At 34.9% G+C, this 23,280-nt stretch overlaps 1 protein-coding gene across 1 annotated transcript in view; it reads right to left on the bottom strand.

Annotated features, from left to right (window-relative positions):
• PTPRD (protein tyrosine phosphatase receptor type D) overlaps positions 1–23,280 on the bottom strand; it is a 1,483,320-nt gene that overhangs the window by 1,159,700 nt on the left and 300,340 nt on the right. Inside the window, exon 4 of the mRNA XM_058672196.1 lies at positions 9,363–9,409. The gene's annotated coding sequence lies outside the window, so the exon portion shown is untranslated. The remainder of the gene's footprint in view (positions 1–9,362; positions 9,410–23,280) is intronic.

The following is a 23,280-nucleotide window of genomic DNA, read 5'->3' as shown; positions in this document are numbered from 1 at the left end:
TGGATGAGGAAGTGAGTGTGTACAAGAGCGTGTGTTGTGCTCGCTCTCCAGAGGAAGTGTAATAAAGTTTTGAAGCTAACTTTCTAACAACTTTAGAGCTAAAAAATTTAAAAAGTTGAAGTTTTAATGATTGTGTGACCATTTTACAGTTTACATTATGTAACTGAAATTGAACAATTTTTCATGTGACATTGTTTTTGGCCCTGGTTGATTTTCCTGCTTATGTTCTTATGTTATAGTTGGTGAAAACTTTATATTTGAGAAGCATTTAGCCTCTGATTGAAACATAGGTTAAATTATATACGTAAGGGTTGGCACCATGACACAGCACACTAAACCTCTCTGCCTGTGGCACCAACATCCCATACAGGAGCAGGATTGCAGCCAAAGTACTCTACTTCTGAAATAGCCTCTATACTGGTGGCCTGACAAAGCAGCAGAATATGGGCCAGATATCTGGGCCCCTGCACTCACTCAGGAGACATGGAAGCAGTCCCTGGCTCCTGGCTTTAGATCAGCAGAGACCTGGCATTTGCAGCTATTTGAGGAGTAAACCAGCGGATCAATGTAGTCTCTTTCTCTTTCCCTCTCCATATGAACACTTGCTTTTGTCCTGCCTGCTCCACTTTTAATCCAGCTCCCTCCACAGACAGGTGGATGGCCCAAGTCCTTGGGACCGTCTACCTGTGTGGAAGACCCAGAAGAGAATCTTGGATCCCAACTCGGATCAGTTCAGCTCTGGCCATTGTGGTCATTTTGGGAGTAAATCAGAAGCTGAAAGACTTTCTTCCTTTTCCTTTCTTTGTAAAACCTGCCTTTCAAATGAAAATGAATAAACCTTCAAAAAATAAAATCTGTAGACAGTTTCCAGGTAGTTAACATGATTTGCTTTCTTTTTTTTTTTAACACACACATGCATGTTGGGTGACCAGAGAGCTTGGGGGTTGTATTTCCTTTTCTTATTTATTAACATCTAATTGATTCTTTGCTCTCAAAAAGGTCATGAAAGAAAAACAAGTTAGCTTTTTTTTTTCTGAATTGCTGAACAAATTATTTCTCATGTTATTTTCCCTATCTTACTCATCTCCCAGTCAACAACTTTAGTGTTGGAACAAGAGCTTTCACTTCTAACATGTGTTTCCCTCCTGCGTCACAAGACTCAAATTCTTCAGAATCCAATCAAGAGCTTAATTTATCATGAATATACATGTGTATATATATATATATGCATACATATGTGTGTGTATATATACATACATACATGTACCACACAGAGCATCACAAAATTGCAGAACTCAGAAAGCTTTAGACATCGCCATGTCTCAACATCACATATGATAAATGATGAAATGGAGGCCAGGGAGATAGACTCTGAGATGATATTCTAAAAGAGATTCCCTTACCTGTCTACCGTATCCAGTGAAATTCGCATTGTTTCTCAAGACCCTCTGCCATATTTTACACATCTGGGGCAGGCTGTTTCACAACCTCAAGCACATACAGCCTCTCACTACCCTTGCTACATGTCTTCCCCATATGATGGATCATTCTGCTACACTTCTCCCTGATAGTGAGACTGACATCGAGCTTCATACCTTTTTTCTTTTTTAATAAGTTTTTGAAAATTATTTGAAATGCAGATTTACAGGGAGACAGAGAAAGATCTTCCACCTACTTGTTCATTACTACAAATGACCACAATGCCCACATAACATTTTTGGAATTTTATTTTTACAGGGAGCAACTCTCTCCCTGAGAGAAGTGTTGTGAAAATGAAAGACCATCATTGGAAGACGGACATAATTCATGTATTCATTTGTCCCTTCTCAATAATTAAACACATAAAAATGAGCTCTCATTTAGTCTGCAGCCTACTGTGCTGGCACTACTATACACACAGTGTACATTCAATAAATATATATTGAATCAAAATTTTAGAGCACGGATATTCTGGTATGTGTGGTCCCTTGTAGAACATATTCACATGTGTCTTTAGAATAGCCATACTGTCTTAATTCACTATGTATACCCTTAACAAAAATGATGTCCTTTAGTCTAAATTGAAATAATAAGCCAATGCATTTAGCATGTGTCCTTGGAAAAGACAGGAATTTGGCTTTCTTTTACTTTAGAAACTTTATATTGAGTTTAAGAAACATGCCCTTCAGTTTCTGCAGACGAAAGATACTTCCAGACACATTGGATTTAATCCTTAATTTATATTCAACCTTTTCCTGATTCTATGGTTTGACCTGAAAATGTAGTAGTTATATCTCTATTTCATGCGTGGGCAAATGCGGTAGTAATGATATTCAAAACAATTTTGCATGGTAAGCTTTTTTTTCATAACATTTTACCTGCCATGCTTGAAATTTACATTAGAAAAAGAAGTTGAATTCCTCACTTAAGAATACTTGTAAGAATCACTGGAAATCCACATGTAATATTTAAATTTATTAACCTGAAGAATTTGCCTTTAATAATTGGATAATAGGAATATTAAGTGTGTAATATATATATATTTCATATTTATAGCCAATTTTGGAAAAATGGTACAAAATTCACATCACTGTTTCCAATGATAAACATGCTTATTATGTTGAATAGATTAAAATCATACCACAGTAATCTTTCTAACAGATTTATATACTTATAGTGAATGAGGGAAGTCTAAATGAAATGATATACCTAGTAGTAATAGGATAAAAAAGGTAAAACTCAAAAGACTTTTGTTTGAATTTCAGTATTGATTCGCTAAAAAATAAAGCGTGATTTTAATATTTTAATGCATGATTCCAGAGTTATCAAACTGAGAAGCACTTTTATCAAGTGTGTTTCTACATACAGCATTTTCAGGGAGATAATCTACTTCACACAAATTCGTTTTCTAGAATGTACATCTAGGGCAAAAGACTCACTTTTTAAAATTTACAAGTTCAAAAGAGAACCAAGCTGTCTTTACTTAATGAAAGAGGAGCTTCTGGTTGTCAGTACTACTATCTCGACCATCCCACACAATTCTCAGCATAGCAGGATTATGGAGAGAATTAGCCTCATATAGTCCATGAGTTGTTATTTATTTGGTATAATAATACATTTTTTCAATGTTTATAGCTGCCCTCCCAATTTATAACATCTCTTTCCCTGTTAAATTGTATAGATTGTTGTATGTGGTGAATAGTATGGCAAAAGAAGCAGGGATCCAGGAAAATATTGATATCATAATTTAATATAATTTAGTTATGGGCTAAAATATATGTGAACATATTTTAGTCTTACATGTAGAAAATTCTCAATGTTAAAATATATTTATGTCTGAATTCAACAAAGAATTTTGTTCTTAAATTCATTTGAGGATAATGAATTATTTGTCATGAAAGTAGCTCTCCTTTAACCCACAACAGTGAAAAATGACACAGTAGTTAAAATGAATGCATATTCCACAATGGTTTATATTTAAAATAACACATTTGCATTTTGGCAATAATTATGCGTCCAAATAAAATACTATACATTTTACATCACTTAATATGTGATAAGAGAGTGCAATATATTTTCAATAACCTTATTTAGTTGAGTTTAAACATTCAATATATGTAATAGATGAAAGATCTGATATAAATTTGCATTTTCTTATTTTACCATATTGTGATTGTTTTCTTTCTAATGTAGAGTATGGTTCTTACAAGAATGGGAAGCTCCTTGAATGATAAGTTACAAAATTAACAGACAAGTTTTCTGCATCAATAAATCATGGCTAAATGCTGCATACTGATCTGAACATTATAATTAGTAATATACTAGATAAAAATTCATATCTCTTTGAATTTGACAGTTCTTCGATTTCCTCAAAGTAGGTGACATTTAGCTTGTTTTATTATATAAGCATCTGTTTTGCTTAGGAGAAATGACTAAACACAAGAATAATGCCAAAGGTCTATTTATAAGGTAATGCATGTTGGAAAGCAGGTTATATTTAATGTTGCAGAAGAATGGACAGAATGGTATGTTTGTGCTATTAAATGAGAGAAAGAAGACAGCAGGAATTTCCTGATACAACACAACTGCATGGCAGGCAATTTTCCCTCTTTCCCAAACATAAGCAATGGAAGTTCAATTTTGGTTTCCCATGTATTAATTTTGAGAAAGAGGGTGGATATAAACATCTTTGAAAGTTAATAAAAGGAGGCAAACTGTTCTATTTTGTTTGTTTTTTCGCCAGTTTTCCTGAAGTAGTCTTCTAGAGAAAACAGTGGCGATGACACAGGTTACACAGATCGTTCAATTTCCACTTACTTCACTGAATTTCAACCCCCCCCCCCCAGTTTGTATTTTGTTTTGCATTTGGCATTTGGAAATCATATTATGGATCGAAATTCTTTCCCCACTTACATTATCTTTCTCCCTGTTTTTGTCAATTGTTTCTATAATTCTACACACTTTACTACACTTTATATTCTGCCCAAAACTCACTAAAAACTAATTGTTTTAATCCAAAACTATCAGAATTTATTGGATTAAATATAAGGTTAATCACAGTATTTTCTATAGAATGCTGACATTTTGATAAGGCTACATGTCCTTTTTTTGTTTCTACACACACACACACACACACACACAAAGAAAATAGGACTGTTAGCAACAAAACAGCAATGCCAAAACATCTGCTTTTCGGAATTCTCTGATGATCCAGAATTGAATCCTCATTTCTACTTCATTTTGATATTCACTCAGAGTAAGAATTGCAAATATCACAATGATTAGAAATACATAGACAATATATTCTTCATCCTAAATGGAATTATTTTCTCACTAGAATCTACAAATCAATCCCATCCTGCCAATGCATATTTAAATGCACAATCAGCTACTCAAGCAGGGAAGCTATGCTTGCTGCTGTTTTTCTCTGACATCCTATATCCAATGACTTAAGTTCTCTTGGTCCTACCCTGTAGTATAGATTACAAATCTATGCAACGTTTTTCATTGTAGAACAGAAAAACACATCTCTGTTTGAAAAGCCTAAAGTACCTCTTTCCAAACATCTTCCCACATGTAGTCTGACTTCCTACTAATTCATTTCCCAAATGGTACATATCTTAAATGATACAAAAAATAATATCCATGTGTGCTTGAAAGCATGCAGTGGCTTCCTAGGGCATCCAAAATAAAATGTAGTACTTTATCATAATCTATAAGGTACATGGTGAGGAAAAATAACTTCTTCCCATATTTCTGAGTTCTTGCCTGATGTACTACAACAAGACACAAGTTAATATGGAAAAAAAAACTGCATTATATGCACCAACATCTAATTGATATGACTTTCATAAGGAATTAGAAGAAAGCAGCTAAACCTAAGTATTTCAATTCTAGGTTTGATTGATATTGGAGAGACTTGGAAGTATGTGTTTACATGTAGGAAAGAGAGAGACATTCAGCAAAGCCTCTGCTTTTAGATTCTTCTTGGTATTCCTTCATCCTCCAAGATGAGGATGATCTACTTCTCCAACTACAGGGAGAGAACATACCTGGGAAAGGTCATAATGTCCTTCCTGATCACACTTGTTGCTGAAATTCCTCCAGTTCAAAACATTCATTATGCCAAGGTATCATATTTTGGGAAAAGTAGATATTGAGTTCAATCAAAGATCTGTCTCACTCCCTGCCCCTTTATGTTATGCATATTATGCTTCAAACACCTAAACATTCTTTCAATTTTCTGCTACTCTCTCTCAAACCCACTCCTCATGTTTCACGTACTGGACTCTATGTACATACTAAAGGAATAATTTTTTATCAAATTGATCCATTAATCCTTACATAATGACTTTGTCTCAAAAATATAAGTGGCATTAAGCTAATGAACATTGCCATATTATTAGCTCAGTAGATGCAGAGGAATCATTTGATTTGTGATAAAATGATAAAGAATTAAATGTAGAAAGAATACATCAAGGCACAATCAAGGCAATAGATGACACATTAGCATCAAGCACAATATCAAATGGGGAGAGCAAGAAGCATTTCCACTAACATTTGAAACTAGGCAAGAATGCTCCTTCTCACTATTAGGATTCCATATATTTCTCAAAGCACTAGCCAGACCATTAGGCACAAAAAAGAAATCAAATGCATATAAATTAGAAATGAGAGTCAAATTATGACTGTGTGCAGATGGTATGATCCCATACACGGGGGAGAAAGGCTAAAGTAAGACTATTGGAACTCATAAAAGTTTTGACGAAGTTGTAGTATATAAAACTGGCACACGAAAATTAATAGCACTGGTGTACACAATCAATGCAATGAATGAGAAAGAATTTGTAAGATGACTCCCATATACATCTACAAAATATTTAAATTTCTTGGGATACAATTAACTAAGAGTGTGAGCTATCTTGACAATGAAAATTACAAAAGTAATGGACTTTTTTGCATATTACCTAAAACAATTTACAGATTCGATATGCTCCCAATCAAACTATCAAGGACATGCTTCTCATACCCAGATAAACCAATTCGAAAATCCACATGGAAACACAAGAGATCCTGGATAGCCAAAGCAGTCATAAATAATGGAACAAACCCAGAGGCATTACAATATCAGATTTCAACACGTATTTTTAGGCAGTTTTAATCAAAACAGCCACTAACTAGCACAGAAAAAAATGTGGACCAATAGATAAGAATAGAAAACTTAGAAAGTAATCCAAAAAGTTACAACCAAATAATGTTTGATAAACAAGCTAAAATATCTTTCCCGACAAAGGATTCTCTGTGTAAGAAATGGTGGTGGGACAACTGTGTGTTTGCAGGCAGTTGTGTGTAGAACAAACTTCTTAATGTCCTATGCAAAAATCAATTCATGTAGATTAAGGAGCCAAACCTAAGATCTGAGGACAACATGGGGAACTGCAAACCATTGGCTTTAACAAAGACACGATGGATAATGCCCTAGAAGTACAGGCAATAAAAACAAGCACAAACAAATGGGATTACATAAAGCTAAAATGCTTCTGCACAGCAAAGTAAACTCTTAAAGTAAAGAAGCAATCAACAGAATCTGAGACTATATTTGTGTGGTATATATCTGATAGAAGATTAATACCTACAATACATAAGTGGCTCAGAAGTCACATAAAACAATCTAGTTATGGATAGGTCTTTTTTAAAAAATGAAATTTAAATGATCAGCAGACACATGAAAAAATAACTGCATTATATTTTTGCTTTTGTTAAATAGTATAAATATCTTTCCTGTAGCAGTTTATGAAATTTGCAAAAATCTTGGCATTTTAGTAATAATCAAATCTTCTGGGTCAGTTTTAAATTGTCTACTGGAAATATGTATACACACAGACACTCAAAAAATGATGGTGCTCCTGATGGCAAGTGACTGGATGATTAGAAGGGTCATGAAAAAAAGTCCATGAAAAACTCAGATTTTTGTTAAATTTCATTTTTCTGTGAGTTTTTCAGGATCTCACCATCTATGTGTAGAATTCCTATAATGCAACAAAAAGGAACAGATACTCCAAGAAGGTCTAAGAAATAAAACAGCCCCAAAGAGAGAGCATATCTTCAAGATAAGAATAAAATAAGTGTTTATATTAGTCATTAAGATATTCAAATTAAACTATCCTTATACATGTACTCCAATGATTCAAGCTAGAAGACTGAAAAATTTTAACAGTTGATGACTACATGGTATGCATGCCTTCTCATACCCTGCTCTCAGGACATACTGCTCCTGTAATACAATTTGGTGAACTCTCTATATGTACTAAACAGAATACATAGTTTGCATTTAATATAGATATTTTCCAAATATCTAATATCCACACCACCACTATTTATAAAAGCTAAAGTCTGCAAGTTATTCATTTGCCATTAATGTTTGAGGGTACCCACCAATAGTTGGTTAAACCCACCTACTTACACACTACACAAAATTAAAAGAAATTGGTTTCCCAGGCATATAACAGTCTTTCAAGCATAGTGTTGAGGCAATGAAAGAAATTTATAATCACTGTATACTGTTATTTATAATATGTGAAAAAAGAAACCTGTATTCTTGGAAGTCCAGACATTATTGATGTTCTGTGAGCAGAGCAACTAGAGAAGAGTAATGGGGCTCCAACCTCTTTCCACATTTTATTTATTTATTTATTTTAATTGATGTGAATGCTGGTTGTGGTAAGTTATTCATTGCTTGAATTCACTGAGACTGTGTACCTCAGATATGAATAATTTATGGTATCTATATTTACAGAAGAACATTGAAAAGTAACATAGGAATTTTGGAAACATTGTTACATTTTATAATTTAAAATAGTGTATGAACACTTTCAAGTATATTTGGGAAATAAAATGTACAAATTAAAATATACAAAATAATTACCACGCATACATAATCTATCAAAAATTATCTCAAAATATCTGTAAAAGTGTCCCAGTAGAAATGAAAAATATTCCCTTCTTTCCATATGATTTTTTGATAAGTCCACATTGAGTTTATGTATAAAATGCTAACCCCAAAAAGTACATCTTATAGCTCCTAGAGATGATTATTGCTTTTAATAATTTAAATCATCTTCAAGAAGTTTCAACAAATGAACAGTCATAGTTAAATATCTGTATTGGAAAGGATGCAATTTTAATCAAATAGAAAATACTCATATTATCTTCATTTTAAATACAGATTATAAAATGAACCCTTTTCATATTTACTCTCAAGGAACAGATAAATTATAAAGACTTGCAGAGCAAAAATTAGCTTCATTGATTTAACAACACAGATAAGCTAATATGTATACATACTCTGGAGTAGTCTATTATTTTTACAACCAAAATCTACATGCTTAACAACTGCTATAGAATCAATCAAAATAAATAAATTAGCAATTCAATAATGTAGATTGCCTTAGAAGCTGTTTTTTTGTCTCTTACCATTTTATTCACATAGTTACTTATTTTACTTTCAATAAAAGATGAAGAATCAAAATTTCATAAACACCATTTTGATATTCCTTGACAGGTGATAAAGTAAGTTTTTTTTTAAAATATCTCATTGTCTCTAATAATTGGTATCCAAAATACCTGACTATGCAAAATTTAAAATAAAAAATTGTCATTCATGTTCAAAAATATTTCACGATATTACCATTCGTTCCTTTCTGAACCACACTTTCAAAATCATTTAAAAATCTTTCATACACTATTCAAATAATTATATTAATATATTCTACTCCAAATATCAATATTTTGGTATAAAATATCACTTACCTTAAACATTTGGACACTATCAAAGAAGCACAATAAAAATTCCTTCAAAACAAGTATATTAGTTATAATCTTACCATGAGCTCACAGGTTGTGAATTCAAAGAAGCTCACCACCCTGAGACCTAAGGAAAAAAAATCACCAAAAAGTAATGTTAGTACTGCTTTTCAAATTTGATTCAGTAACCAAGAAATGCTGTTGAGTGATTCAGTAATATGAAAATTTATGGATGTTAATGTACATGATCCTGACAAAAACTTATTAATATTTATCTGAAGCAGCATTGCAAGTTTAACAGATCACATCGAATCTTTGTGGTTTGAATCACTTTAATTTCAGCTACCTAATGCAGGCTAATACATAAGTAGAAAACATGGGGAAACTTCAACACATTTGCGGATGATGATTGAAAGCTGTTTATTTTAGTATAAACGACATTTGGAATCCATGTATATGGGAGAATATTCAAGTTTCATGGAAATATATGTTATGAAAGAAGTATAATAATCAAAAAATATTTGTACCAAAATGTGCTTAATTCCACTTTTTCATGAACTTTCTTTAGTATTCTCTTATTACTTTCCTTTTTTATTGTAAGATTTTGGATAATGAATAATGTACAAGCACAATGCATTGTGCATATAATATTTCAGAGAATACACGTATGAATATGCACTTGTACATTTAATCAAATGTATGTATGTGATTATAGTATACTTTTATTTTTATCCGTTAATCTGTTTCAATAAAAAAAATGTAACAGTCTCCATCAATACAAATTTTAGATCTAAATTTTGAAGCTGAATAGTATTACATGGTTTATATTCAACATCTAAACATTTTTTTAATTTTATTTATTTTTATTGGAAAGGCGGATATACAGAGAGGAGGAGAGACAGAAAGGAAGATCTTCTGTCTGATGATTCACTCCCCAAGCAGCTGCAATGGCTGGAGCTGAGCCAATCCGAAGCCAGGAGCCAGGAACCTCTTCCAGGTCTCCCAGGCAGGTGCAGGGTCCCAAGGCTTTGGGCCGTCCTGGACTGCTTTCCCAGGCCACAAGCAGAGAGCTGGCCACAAGCAGGGCCACCAGGACTAGAACCGGAGACTATATGGAATCCCAGCGCATGCAAGGTGAGGACTTTAACTACTACACCATCATGCCGGGCCCAATATCTAAAAATTTTTAAGATGTTTAACTACTCTATGGTTGACACTGGCTTTGATTTACTGTCATTTTGCTAACCAATAAACAGTATTAATCCCATAAATGTACTTCCTTCTAAGTGGCATAGCGCTGTGTAAACAAAAAAAGCAATCTGAAGATACAATCTCTGTCCACTAAACAGAAATTAGTAGTCATGTGAAACCTTTAGAAAACACCTAAACATTGGGCAGAGCAGGTGTTCTACTGTGTGATACACATTTCTATGCAGAAACTAAGAGAAAAACTTCAAAGTGGCTCAATCTATTACATCAGTGTCTTAATGGTCAGTGTGTTTTAGAGGACGTACTTTGCTCAAGTGTCTGTTACAAAAATGGTTCAGTTGGTTCCCACCAGAATTATGTAAGGAGGCCATTTAACTCGGAAGAAGGATTGTGAATAATGAAAATTAAGCTGACACCAAAGCGATCCACTACTGAGGTGACATAAAATGTTTGTAGTGTCCTTCCATGAAATGTTAGAGGAAAGGTGTTATTACCACAGAGTGATAGAGGTACATACTAAAATACGTTGCAGTTTTTTTTTGCAAATTGAAGTTAATGTGTGCAACAACATTTTTAATAATAAATGCTCGCTGAGATTGTCTTGGCAAAAATCAATGAGTTAATTAAGGGTGTACATTTGACTGTACCCTGGGGTGCTTTATTCTAATTCCATTGTGCTTTCCTCTGTAACTAGCCATCATTTCAAGTATTTCCATTCCCATGTTGGTTGGCACTTCACCAGCCTCACATGGATTTTTCTTTACTGCTGGTTTATGACATCCAGAGCACATGGTTACAGCTTTTGAACCTGCCAGGTTCATTCTTCTAGCAACACATTCATCCTTTACTCCCAGGAGAATAAGAGGTGTCCTCAGGATGTCAGGAGCTCTCCTTTCGTACTGGGTTCATCAATAACCCTCTCCCAAGAATGATCCTATTGTAATCACTAGCTTTACATCAAAAAGGCACAGCAAGTTAAATTTTGCAAAATACTAAAAGGTGGACTGTTAGAATCAATATGTCTCTGAAGAAATCACCATTATACTAGTTTCTTAGAGACCTTTACAAAAATAATTGTTATATTATTCAAAAATTTGAATACAGGTCTGAAGCTTTTTATGTTATAATGCAGAAATGAATTTTTGGTGCTATTGGGTGCTAGATTACTACATTAGGCACTGTGATTGCATATTTGCAATCTTAAATTGCCAGTTAAATGAATCATGAAATTTCAACATAAAAGGAACATAACGAGATTTATATCTACTAGTTAAATGTAGAATGCATGTGTATATTAGGAAATGAGTATTTAGATATTAACTGTAAGTGCAAAGGACATTTTTGTTCCTATTACAGAGCTGCTGCCCTAGTTGAACATGTTGAGCACGTAGATTTTAAGTCACTGACCATATGTTAAGTTCAAGGATTCCAAAAATCATATTGAACACATTTGGTAGCTTGGTTTCCAAGGCCATGTCCCAGCCAGAGAAGTTAATTCAGGCATTGTAAAGGTCAATGCAGCAATAAAATTTCTTCTAACTTTAATTTACCTCTCTCAAAGATGTGTGAGTCTTGATTCAGGTAAGGCTACTCAGTGTGGGAATAGTTGAATAGGAAGTGGACAATTCAACATGTTGTACATAAATATTTTTGGATGTGAGAATTTTGATAAAGTAGAACTTACTGAAATGTCAATGACACTGGCATGATGCTTTCCGGGAAATTTTATTTCACATAGGAGTTACTTAAGTGATTTTTTTCAAATGGAATTCCTTCATTTGTATAAGCTGTCTAGTGAGGAACACATATCAGAAACCACATAAGCTAAGACAAAGAAGTAAACTTCAAAATACATTATTTACAGCCTTTAGTTTCAACAGCTCAAACTCATGTCAAAAAGTAGTGCTTCAGATTTCAATTTCTATGGCTGTCAAAATAATGCAGGCTTAACTGAGTCAGAATTTTCTTTTTTGATAAATTGGTCCCACCACTGAATGTATATGCAACTTGGTATTTGGAAACATTCAATATAGACATCTAAGATCAATGGTATCTATGCTATTTAAAAGATAATTTTTTCTGCCATGGGTTTAATTTCTGCAGGAAGGTCAAGTTGATGCGGGGAGAGAGGATAGTTCAATTTAAAGTATTTTGGAAATCTAAATTTATGGAATTAATAATAAAATTAGAGTTAAATAATAACAAATATTAAAGTTTACTAGATTTGCAAAAAAAAACTTGAATTATTTAAAAATACAAATAAGATTTTTACAATTTAATTCATTCCAACTCTGTGAATACTCATAAAATCGTATGTGTTAGAAACAAATTTTTCGGGCCCGGCGCCGTGGCCTAGTGGCTAAAGTCCTCGCCTTGAACGCACCAAGATCCCATATGGGCGCCGGTTCTAATCCCGGCAGCTTCACTTCCCATCCAGCTCCCTGCTTGTGGCCTGGGAAAGCAGTCGAGGATGGCCCAAAGCTTTGGGACCCTGCACCTGCGTGGGAGACCCAGAAGAGGTTTCTGGTTCCCGGCATCAGATTGGCGCTCACCGGCCCATTGAAGCTCACTTGGGGAGTGAAACATCAGATGGAAGATCTTCCTCTCTGTCTCTCCTCCTCTCTGTATATCCGGCTTTCCAATAATAATAAATCTTAAAAAAAAAAAGAAACAAATTTTTTCACATTTTCAATTAAAACAACAGAAACTAACAGTGCCCTGAAGCAATCCCCCTAAATAAACCTTACCATTAATATATCATGGAATGTAAATCCAACATAATATTAAAATCAGAATCCCAATCACCATAAGCCAGAATATGATAATATACATTTATTAAATATATAATGTACCTATCATTTATAATGTATTCACTTACTTAATTTCTTTTTAAGATTTATTTATTTTTATTGCAAAGTCAGATATATATAGAGAGGAGGAGAGACAGAGACAAATATCTTTCGTCCAATGATTCACCCCCCAAGTGGCTGCAATGGCCAGTGCTGTGCCGATCTGAAGCCAGGAGCCAGAAACTTCCTCCAGATCTCCCATGCAGGTGCAGGGTCTCAAGGCTTTGGGCCATCCTCGACTGTTTTCCCAGGCCACAAGCAGGGAGCTGGATGGGAAAAGAGGCTGCCGGGAATAGAACCAGTGCCCATAAGGGATCCTGGTGTGTTCAAGGCGAGGACTTTAGCTGCTCGGCCATGGCGCTGGGGCCCCCCTTATTTAATTTCAATAGCTAACTTTCTACTTCGTAACAGGCAAAGAAAATTGAGCTGTTTTTTAAGCTCATGTAGATCTTCCTGTGGAACTTCTTTAATTTTCATAATTTTTATGTTACTTGTTATGATTAGTGGCAAATTAAAACTGTTACTTTGCCGTGGATTTAAATTATGTCTTTGAGAAGAGTAATGAAGACAGTGCAGGGTGAGAGTGTAGTATACCAGAGGTGGGATAGTGGAGTGAGGGAAACGTGATTAAAAAAAAAGTGACATAGCTGAGTTTCAATCAAAACTGATCTACTTCACATTGAGACTTAGCAGAAATACAGACGCTGATAATGAGAAGAAATGTAAAATATATTACACATTTGCCTTAGTCAATTTAGAAACTTAAGATTTTAACTTCATAAAGCAGATGTGACTGTACCCTGATTTTAAGTAAATCTTAAAAAAAAAAGACAGCAAATACATTAAAAAAAAAAAAAAACCTTCTAATTTTACAACTCCAACACACTGAATACTTTTAAATAAGACAGCCCCTCAGGGTCAAGCTCAATTAAATGTTAAATTGAAATTTCATACCATTAATCAGATGTGTAAATTTCTAGACTTTGTGTTCGTAAACTTTGGAAGGTGTAATTATGAATATGTAAATTTTATGTCGTATACCACTTTCATGTAGGATATCAGAAGTGCTTTCATGGAAAACTGCAAAGCCTCCTGTGCATTTAGAACGTGCACACACGTACCCTGTGTTTACAGCAACTTAGTCAAACACAGCTAAAATCAACCGAGATGATAATGACTGGAAGACTGGATGAAGAAAATGTGGTGCATGTCCATGACGGACGGAACACTTCTCAGCTGCACAAACATAATTAAATACTTCCTTCTGCAACTAAATGGACACAATCGGAAACTATTATTCTCAGTAAAATAAGCCAGGATAGGAAGACTAGTATGTTTTCTCTAATAAGTGATAAATACAGGCAGAAAAATGTAAACCTGTAGATGCAAGATTTTACTGTTATGTAAAGCCTTCGTTTATGGTTCCTAGTGAAACATAGTTCTTTTTTGTAGTCCGTCCTGCTATTATTATTTTCCTCTTGCCAGTTTTTTGTTATCTTTACCTAGTTGAGTGGCAAATATGTAATTGTGAAATTAAATGAAAATATGATAAAAAGAAATTATAAAAGAGAAAATTAAAATATTTTTTACTTCAAAAATACTAGTAAGCTTATTACCTTAGAAACACAAGTCATAATGTTGGCAGCACATTGGGGAAAAGTATAAACTATTGCAATAAAATCTTCCACGTTATAAACTCTTAATAAGTAATAAACACCAAAATACTGCAATCATTCACACACACACAAACACACACACACACCATTTGATAGACACATAAGAACTAAACTTCCCTCCATGTAAGTGCTAGATTTTACTTTACGTCAACAATAGTTGAAGCCATTCAGGACCTAGAGCACTTCACACAGCACAAAACTTAAACCCTGAGAGACTGACAGTGACAAGGAGTGATGTCTCTTTGGACTATCATCAATCCCTCCTCTGATTACTCAGTTTAAATTAGTTGCATAACAATAAAAGAGTAAATAATGTGTTTAGTAAGCAATTCACACATTCAACATGTTCTTTGAGCTATTTACTAGACACTACCACACAGCAATATGAGGAGGAAGGGATTAATTAGACAAATATGGTGTGTTCTCATAGATTTTATGTTCTGGTTACTAATATCATATATAATGATATATAATGATTGCATATCATCATATCACTTTGAAAAGCTGCCAGATATTCTGTCAATGCAGGCTATAATCTCTTACAAGGGTTCTTATTTTCATGATCTTAATTAGCCTTTAAAATCTTCAAAGACTATAACTGGTTTTAGTACTTTTTGAAACTTCTAATCATCTCAAAATTGGCAAGCTTGCCTTACTCTGCAGAAGGCAAGAGCTTTAGACTCCTGTTCAGCTGGAATGAGTTGAAATTTCATTCTGGAAAAAGCTCACTTACGGAAGTGGGGTGAGCAATGTCCAGCAATGTTGCTGAATGTAAGCAGCATGTATTTCATCCCACTTCTTCCTTCCAATTCTAGCTGTCATACAAACCGAACATCTATCTCTCTTGTATAATTTGTATCATATAAGGCTACCTGACCCTACTTGTCCTCCCAAACTCTGAAGAAAATGGATCAAACAGGAGGAATGTAGATCCTATAATCATGAGGAATCATTTCAGATTTCAATTATTTCTTGGATATTAGACAGAAATACCTTCTATAGAAACAGAAAGTGGAATAACATTTTTCAAGGAATGAAGGACAGAAGGATTGCAGGATAATATTGCTAATACATACAACATTTTTTTGAATGATGAAATGTTCTAAAATTAGATAATGGGGCTGGTGCTAAGAACACACAAATTATATAAAATTTCATACTTCATAAAAATGTGCACAGTTTTATCATATGTTACAGTATTGAAAGATTACAGAATCTTTCACAAGTATTTTCAGTCATGGGGATACTATTCTCTGAGAAGAACTTAATATACATCTCCCGGGTTTGCAATAATTTCAAGGCACTAGCTTAAATTTAGAGAAACGTTTTTAAATAGCAAGGTGACCAATTTTGTTTTGCCCACAATCATTTCTTCTTCTGATCTCTTTCATGTTATGATTTGGCCAGGAGATTGACACGCTGTTTAGAATTCTCAGTAGCCGGAATCTGGCCAAATACACTACCTTTCTTCATATATTATCAAATATCAGATATTATAGTTTAGCAACAGAAAACAGACCAAGACAAATAATTTTATAAGTTAACTGGTAGCTATGAATAAACTAACTGGTAAAGAAATAAATTAAGTGGTAACTGTCCTGCTCACACTCATTTCATCTCTTGGTGTAGCTAAGCTATGCATGAAGATATCATGATGACTAAAAGATCTCTACCTATTCTAAAAGTGTACAGCAGTAATTGGATGTTACTGGCTCATTCCTACTTTCCATGCCAGGACAGTTTCAAAAAGCACTGGAAATTACACTGTGGTCTCTCCTGCCTTTGTCTTTCTTGCCAAATGCCAGTTTTGAAGAAAAGCAAGGTATTCTGCAAATAGCTCCAGCTGTTAGGGTAATTTTGGAAGTCAACCAGCAGACTGAAGATTTTTCTCTCCTTCTTTCTGTAAACCAGCTTTTCAAATAAAAATAAATTAAAATAAAAATAAAAGTATGTATTTATCTATATTTTTATTAAAGATTTATTTTTATTTCAATTGCAAACTCAGATATACAGAGCAGATCAGAGGAGAGACAGAGAGAAAGACCTTCCGGCTGATGATTCACTCCCCAAATGAGCCGCAATGGCCAGTGCTGCGCTGATCCAAAGCCAGGAGCCAGGAACTTCCTCCAGGTCTCTGATGCAGGTGCAGGGTCCCAAGGCTTTGGATCATCCTGGACTGCTTTTCCAGGCCACAAGCAGGGAGCTGGATGGGAATTGGAGCTTTTGGGATTAGAACCAGCACTAAGATTTACTTATTTTTCTTTGAAAGACAGAATTACAAAGAGAAGGAAGAAAGAGAGAAAGATCTTCCATCTGCTGGTTCACTCTCCAAGTAGCTATAACAGCCAGAGTAGAGCCTATCTGAAGCCAGGTGTCTGGAGCTTCTTTTGGGTCTCCTATGTGGATGCAGGGTCCCATCCATGGGGATGCAGCTTCTCCCAAGTTTCTCAAGTGGATGCAGGCCTAGGGCCATTCTCTGCTGCTTTCCAAGGACATAAGCAGGAAGCAAGCATAGCAGTTAAGGTCCTCGCCTTGAACGCGCAGGGATCCCATATAGGTGCCAGTTCTAATCCTGGCAGCTCCACTTCCCATTCAGCTCCTTGCTTGTGGCCTGGGAAAGCAGGTGAGGACAGAAGATCTTCCTCTCTATCTCTTCTCCTCTCTGTACATCTGCCTTTCTAATAAAAATAAATAAGTCTTTAAAATAAAATAAATTGAGGATAAAAGTAAAAATGTTTGCCCTTAATTTAAAACAGCTTTCAGAATCCTAAATTTATACATACATATATATTGATGAGACTTATACATCATACAAAATACACAAATTAACTGCTAGGAAGATAGCTATCTGCTTCTTAAAAAAGATTTATTTATTTTTTATTTATTTGAAGGAAGATTTTACAGAGAAAGAGTTAATGCAAGTAATTTAAACAGAGAGAGAAGACCTTCCATCCAGCAGTTCACTTCCCAAATGGCCATGACAGCCAAAATAAAATTGATATACAGCTGACAACCAAAATCTTGTTCTGGGTTTCCAACATAGGTACTAAGGCCTTGGGCCATCCTATGCTGCTGCCAAGGCATAAACAGAGAGCTGGATCAGAATTGGAGCAGTCGGAACACTAACTAGTGCCAGTGGAATGCCAGGGTCCAGAGTAGAGAGTAGAGTATTATCTAGCTACAGCACTGCCTTCACACCCCACCACTACCTGGTTTTCTATTTTTTCTGCAGGACTACTTGATTGTAAATTAACTCAATGAGTGAGAAAAGGAATGTTCCAGGAGTGAAAAGTACTAAGTAATAAGCAGGAGTAAAGACATAGTGACTTCTTAAGGAAGTTACTGCTTAAATGTTCTTATTAGTCTAGGAAAAACTAAACAATCAGAGGACATACCTTAAGCATGCACCTGGATTCTTATGTAAAGTTGAAAGCAAAACATTGACAAAGCAAAAAAAAATACAACTAGCTTTCCATAAGACATTAGCCCATTCAGGTGGAAAAGAGAAAATCTGCTCATTTCATGCAAAATTGAAAATCTAAGTAGTAGAATGAGGATGGCATATTAATTGTGCATAATTAGATAATTTAACCATTTCTTACCAAAAATACATTATTTTTATTTTCCATGAACTATAAGTATACTTATAGAAGAATATATTGTACTTGCAAGTTACTAAAACAATGTATAAAGCTTGTGGAAGTCAGTAGTATTTCAATAGTGAAGAGAAATACACAGGGCAATACAAAGGTTATTGGTCAACGAGGATAAATGATGTGTCTTTGATGACTGTGGAAAAAGTTTTTATATTAGTGCAAATGGAAAGACAGATAGGTAATATACATAATACATGTGAATTTAATAAATTTAGCAGCAAAACTGAAAACTAATACTATTCTCAATGAAAGTGGAGTATGCAGGAACCAAAATTGCAATATGATAGTTTCAATACCAGCATCCTGTATTCAAGTGCTGGTTCAAGTCTAGGCTGTTCTCCCAGATTCAGCACTGTTTTAATGTGCCTGCGAAAGCAGCTGAAGATGGGCTAAGCATGTGAGCCTTTGCTATCCAAGCTGACAACCTGGTTGACATTTCTGGATTTTAACTTCTGCATATAGACCAGCTCTAGTTGTTTGGGGGCATTTCGGGAGTGATCAGATGGGAACTCAACATCTCCCCTGGTTCTTTCCACTCAATCCTTTAAAAAAAAAGATAAAGAATTATTTCATGAAATATTAAATAAGCAAAATTCAATGAAATAATTCTAACTGGTTCTAATGATCCTTGGAATCTCAATCAGTGCTTTTTGGTAGTTATCTCATATTTGTCACTGTTATTAGAATCTATATACCTATTAAATGCAAAAAAAAGTATCAGATTAAAGATTCTGTGAAAATTCTTCTGCTACTTGAATGTGGTTTGAATGTGGTTTAGACACTTAATACACTGCTAGTCCTCAAAAAACCACTGTCTCCTCCCAGCTAAGCGCCTCACACCTTGTATCTTTACTTTCATCATTGCCTAAAAGAACAAAGATAAGAACAGATGAATTATCAGTGAGAAAAATTCTTCTCTTTCCTTTAGGATGATACAATCATATAGCAAGACTGGATTAGTCCTTTTTAATCCCCTTAGACAAGATGAGTTGTATAAACACAACCTGCAGGACCACATTCACCCAAAGCTGGAGGAAAGAGAGAGAGATGAACCTACAGAAGGATGAGGGTGAGGATCCACGGAAAGTGAAAGCCCATTTATTATTTCTGTATATTCAAATCATTACCTTTACAGACCACTGATCTTCAGAATCCTAATTCCCATTTTAGAGGGGAAAAAAGGTATTTATTAATGAAATGCTAAATAAGAAAATATCCACCGTAAAAACCTTTAAAAGTTATAAAGAAAATTCTTGATATATTCCTAGGAGTGCTATTGCTGGATCATACGGTATGTTGAATTTGAGTTGTTTGAATATTCTCCATACTGATTTCCATAGAGGCTGTACCAGCCTGCAGCCCCACCAGCAGTGGAGTAGGGATCCCTTTTCCCCGCAACCTCGCCAACAAGTGTTGTTGGTGCTTTTATTCATGTGGGCCAGTCTTACTGGCGTTAGGTGGTACCTCATTGATGTTTTAATTTGGATTTCCCTTATTGCCAGGGAACCTGAGCATTTTTTCATATGTTTATTTGCCATTTGGGTTTGTTCCTTTGTGAAGTGTTTGCCCATTTCCCGTGCCCATTTCTTGAGTGGCTTGTTTGTTTTGACATTTTGGTTGTTTTGTAGCTCTTTGTATATTCTGGAGATCAGCCCTCTATCACCTATGTCGTGTGCGAAGATCTTCTCCCATTCTGTGGGTTACCTTTTTACTTTGTTGATTGTTTCTCTAGCTGTACAGAAGCTTCTTAGTTTGATGAGGTCCCAATTGTTTATTTTGGTCTCGATTTCTACTGCTTTTGGAGTCTTTTTTAGGAAGTGAGGGCCTACCCCTAAGTGTTGCAGTATGTTTCCAACATTTTCTTCCAAAAGTTTGAAGGTTTCTGGATGTAGGTTTAGATCTGTTATCCATTTAGATCTGACCTTGGTGTATGTTGAAAGATGTGGATCTATTTTTTTGTTCCTGCAGGCTATTAACCAGTTGTCCCAACAGCATTTATTGAACAGACCTTCCCATTTGCCTGGATTGTCGTTTGTCTTTTTGTCAAAGATTATTTGGCTGTATCTGTGTGGGTTTCCTTCTGGTGTTTCTATTCTGCTCCATTGATCTTCTTCTCTATCTTTGTGCCAGTACCACGCTGTTTTGATAACCACTGCCCTATAGTATGTCCAGAGGTCCGGAACTGTGATTCCCCCTGCTAACTTCCTGTTCTTCAGGATGGTTCTAGCTATCCGTGGTTTTTGTGCTTCCAGATGAACCTTTGGATCATTGTTTCCAGTTCCATGAAGAATGTTTTGGGCAATTTGATTGGGATTGCGTTGAATGTATATATTGCTTTTGGCAGTATAGACATTTTAATGATATTGATTTTACCTATCCAGGAGCATGGGATGTTACTCCATCTTTTGAGGTCTTGTTCAATTTCTTTTTTAAGTAGTTTGTAGTTTTCTTCAAATAAGTCACCTACATTTTTGGTTAGATTTATTCCCAGATATTTCGTACTTTTCTCTGTTATTTTGAATGGTATCTTGCTTATGATCCAGCAATAGCACTCCTAGGAATATATCCAGAACAATTGTTTTATGAGAAACCAACATGCACTCCTATGCTCATAGCAGCACAATCAGTAATTGCAAAAACATGGAATCAACCAAAATGCCCATCAACAGAGGATTGGATAAGAAAGCTATGGTTCATCTACTCCATGGAATACTACTCAGCTATTAAAAAAAACAAAATGCAGTTCTTTGTGGCCAAATGGGCCAAACTGGAAACCATAATGCTAAGGGAAATGAGCCAATCCCAAAAGGTTAAATACCACATGTTAGCCTTAATTTAAGATGATATGATCTTATGTATAACATGTTATGTTTTGAATGTTATATGTTGTGTATAAACTAAAATTGAAATGTCAATGAGGTGGTCACAGAAGGTGGCTGGGAACTCGCATTTACTTTTAACATATTGGTTACTCATTACTATGTCAATTAATTCCATAATGATGTAAATTTTTGCTGATGGTATGTTGGAGCTTTCAATTGACTGGGATGATACTCTGCTGGCTCTGTCTTCAGGCCAGAGAGGATATACCTAAGAAGCTGTTGAACTTGACTGGACAATAAGATGCTAGACTCTATGTTTGGTATATGCTTGCAATGGGGGAATCTCAACTGAACTTGAGCTGTGGTTATGCAACAAGGTGGAGGAATCCACCATGGTAGGAGGGTATGGGGAGCGGGGGGGAGAACCCAAGTATCTATGTAACTGTGTCACATAATACAATGTAATTAATGAAGTTAAATAATAAATAATTAAAAAGAAAAGAAAATTCTTATAGGCAACCACAAGAGACTTTTGATTAAGTCTTTGCCAAACCACTTAAAATTTCTATCTTTTTAAAGTCTTAATCGCCTGCTACAAAGCAATGTACAAATGTATATCCTTATAATTATTTTTACTATAATTAATATGCATAACTTTAATGCCTTCCAATGCATCTTCTAAATTTCACTTATTATGTTCAGTACTTTTTGATCCCAAGTGCCTGGTACTCTGAAACTCAGTTTCCTACAATTTTGGGTTCCTAAAACACTCAATATTTTAACTGGCGAAAATTATATCTCTTCATTATCAGGGCTACAATGAGACCCATGATTCATATTTTTTTCATTTATTTTTCTAATTTTTCTCTCCTACAAAATATTATTACTAAAATAAATGACAGTGAGGTGATATTTAGTGTGTATCCTGATACAATAAACAATAATGGAATAGATATAACCACATTTATATAATGCCATAACAGCTGACATTGTTTATGTGTTTTATGTGTCAGTCAAAACAATAAAACAGTATGCTAATGTTGTTTCACTTAATCCCCGAATTTGGACATCAATTAGGAATTCTTGTGATGTCCATTTGAATCCAGTTTATCTACTAGCCAATGGAGGGATACTCATGATCCCTTTAATAAATGGGGAGGTACCTCATATTCATGGATAAAAGAGTTATTTAAGATTGTCACTATCTCGGTTGTCCCACAATGATTCCTCTTGCTATTTGGACTTGCAGTTTCAATGATGTCTAAGATGTACTTTCACATGCAGTTAAGTTTCTGGAACACTGCCGTTTATCATTTGAAGACTGCTCTTAGGCTGTCTGATTGTGGGGCACAGTCTAGTCAAGTGGGAGAAAATGACACTTCAGAAGCAGTAAACAGCGCAGGGACAAGAGGGACTTCCTAGCTATGTGTCTCTGACACAAGTTATTTGAGAGGAATCGTGAACTTATAAGTTGTTACTGAGTAAAGCAGGAATGACAATCCAACTGACAAGTCCAGGTAGATAACTCATATTCTAGTAAATTCTTTCTCTGAACAGTCTTGCAAATTCACTGCTAATTCATCTATTCATCCATTCATTAATTCACTGTGGTAGTAGCCTATCCCTGCCCCCCCCCCTTTTTTTTTTTTTTGCTTTTAAAGAACTAGAAGCACCACCAGAAATAAATATTCTAGTCTGGCAAATTGGCACTGTGCAAAGAGCCATGCATTTCAATGTGACAAGTGTCAAACAGGATCTGTGTCACTGAAGAGGAAGGAGCCAGAAA

This window comes from Ochotona princeps, chromosome 14 (genome assembly GCF_030435755.1).
Source record: "Ochotona princeps isolate mOchPri1 chromosome 14, mOchPri1.hap1, whole genome shotgun sequence".
Classification (NCBI taxonomy): Eukaryota; Metazoa; Chordata; class Mammalia; order Lagomorpha; family Ochotonidae; genus Ochotona; species Ochotona princeps.
Note: the sequence above shows the minus strand (reverse complement) of the source record. Positions and strands in the feature narration are given on the sequence as shown.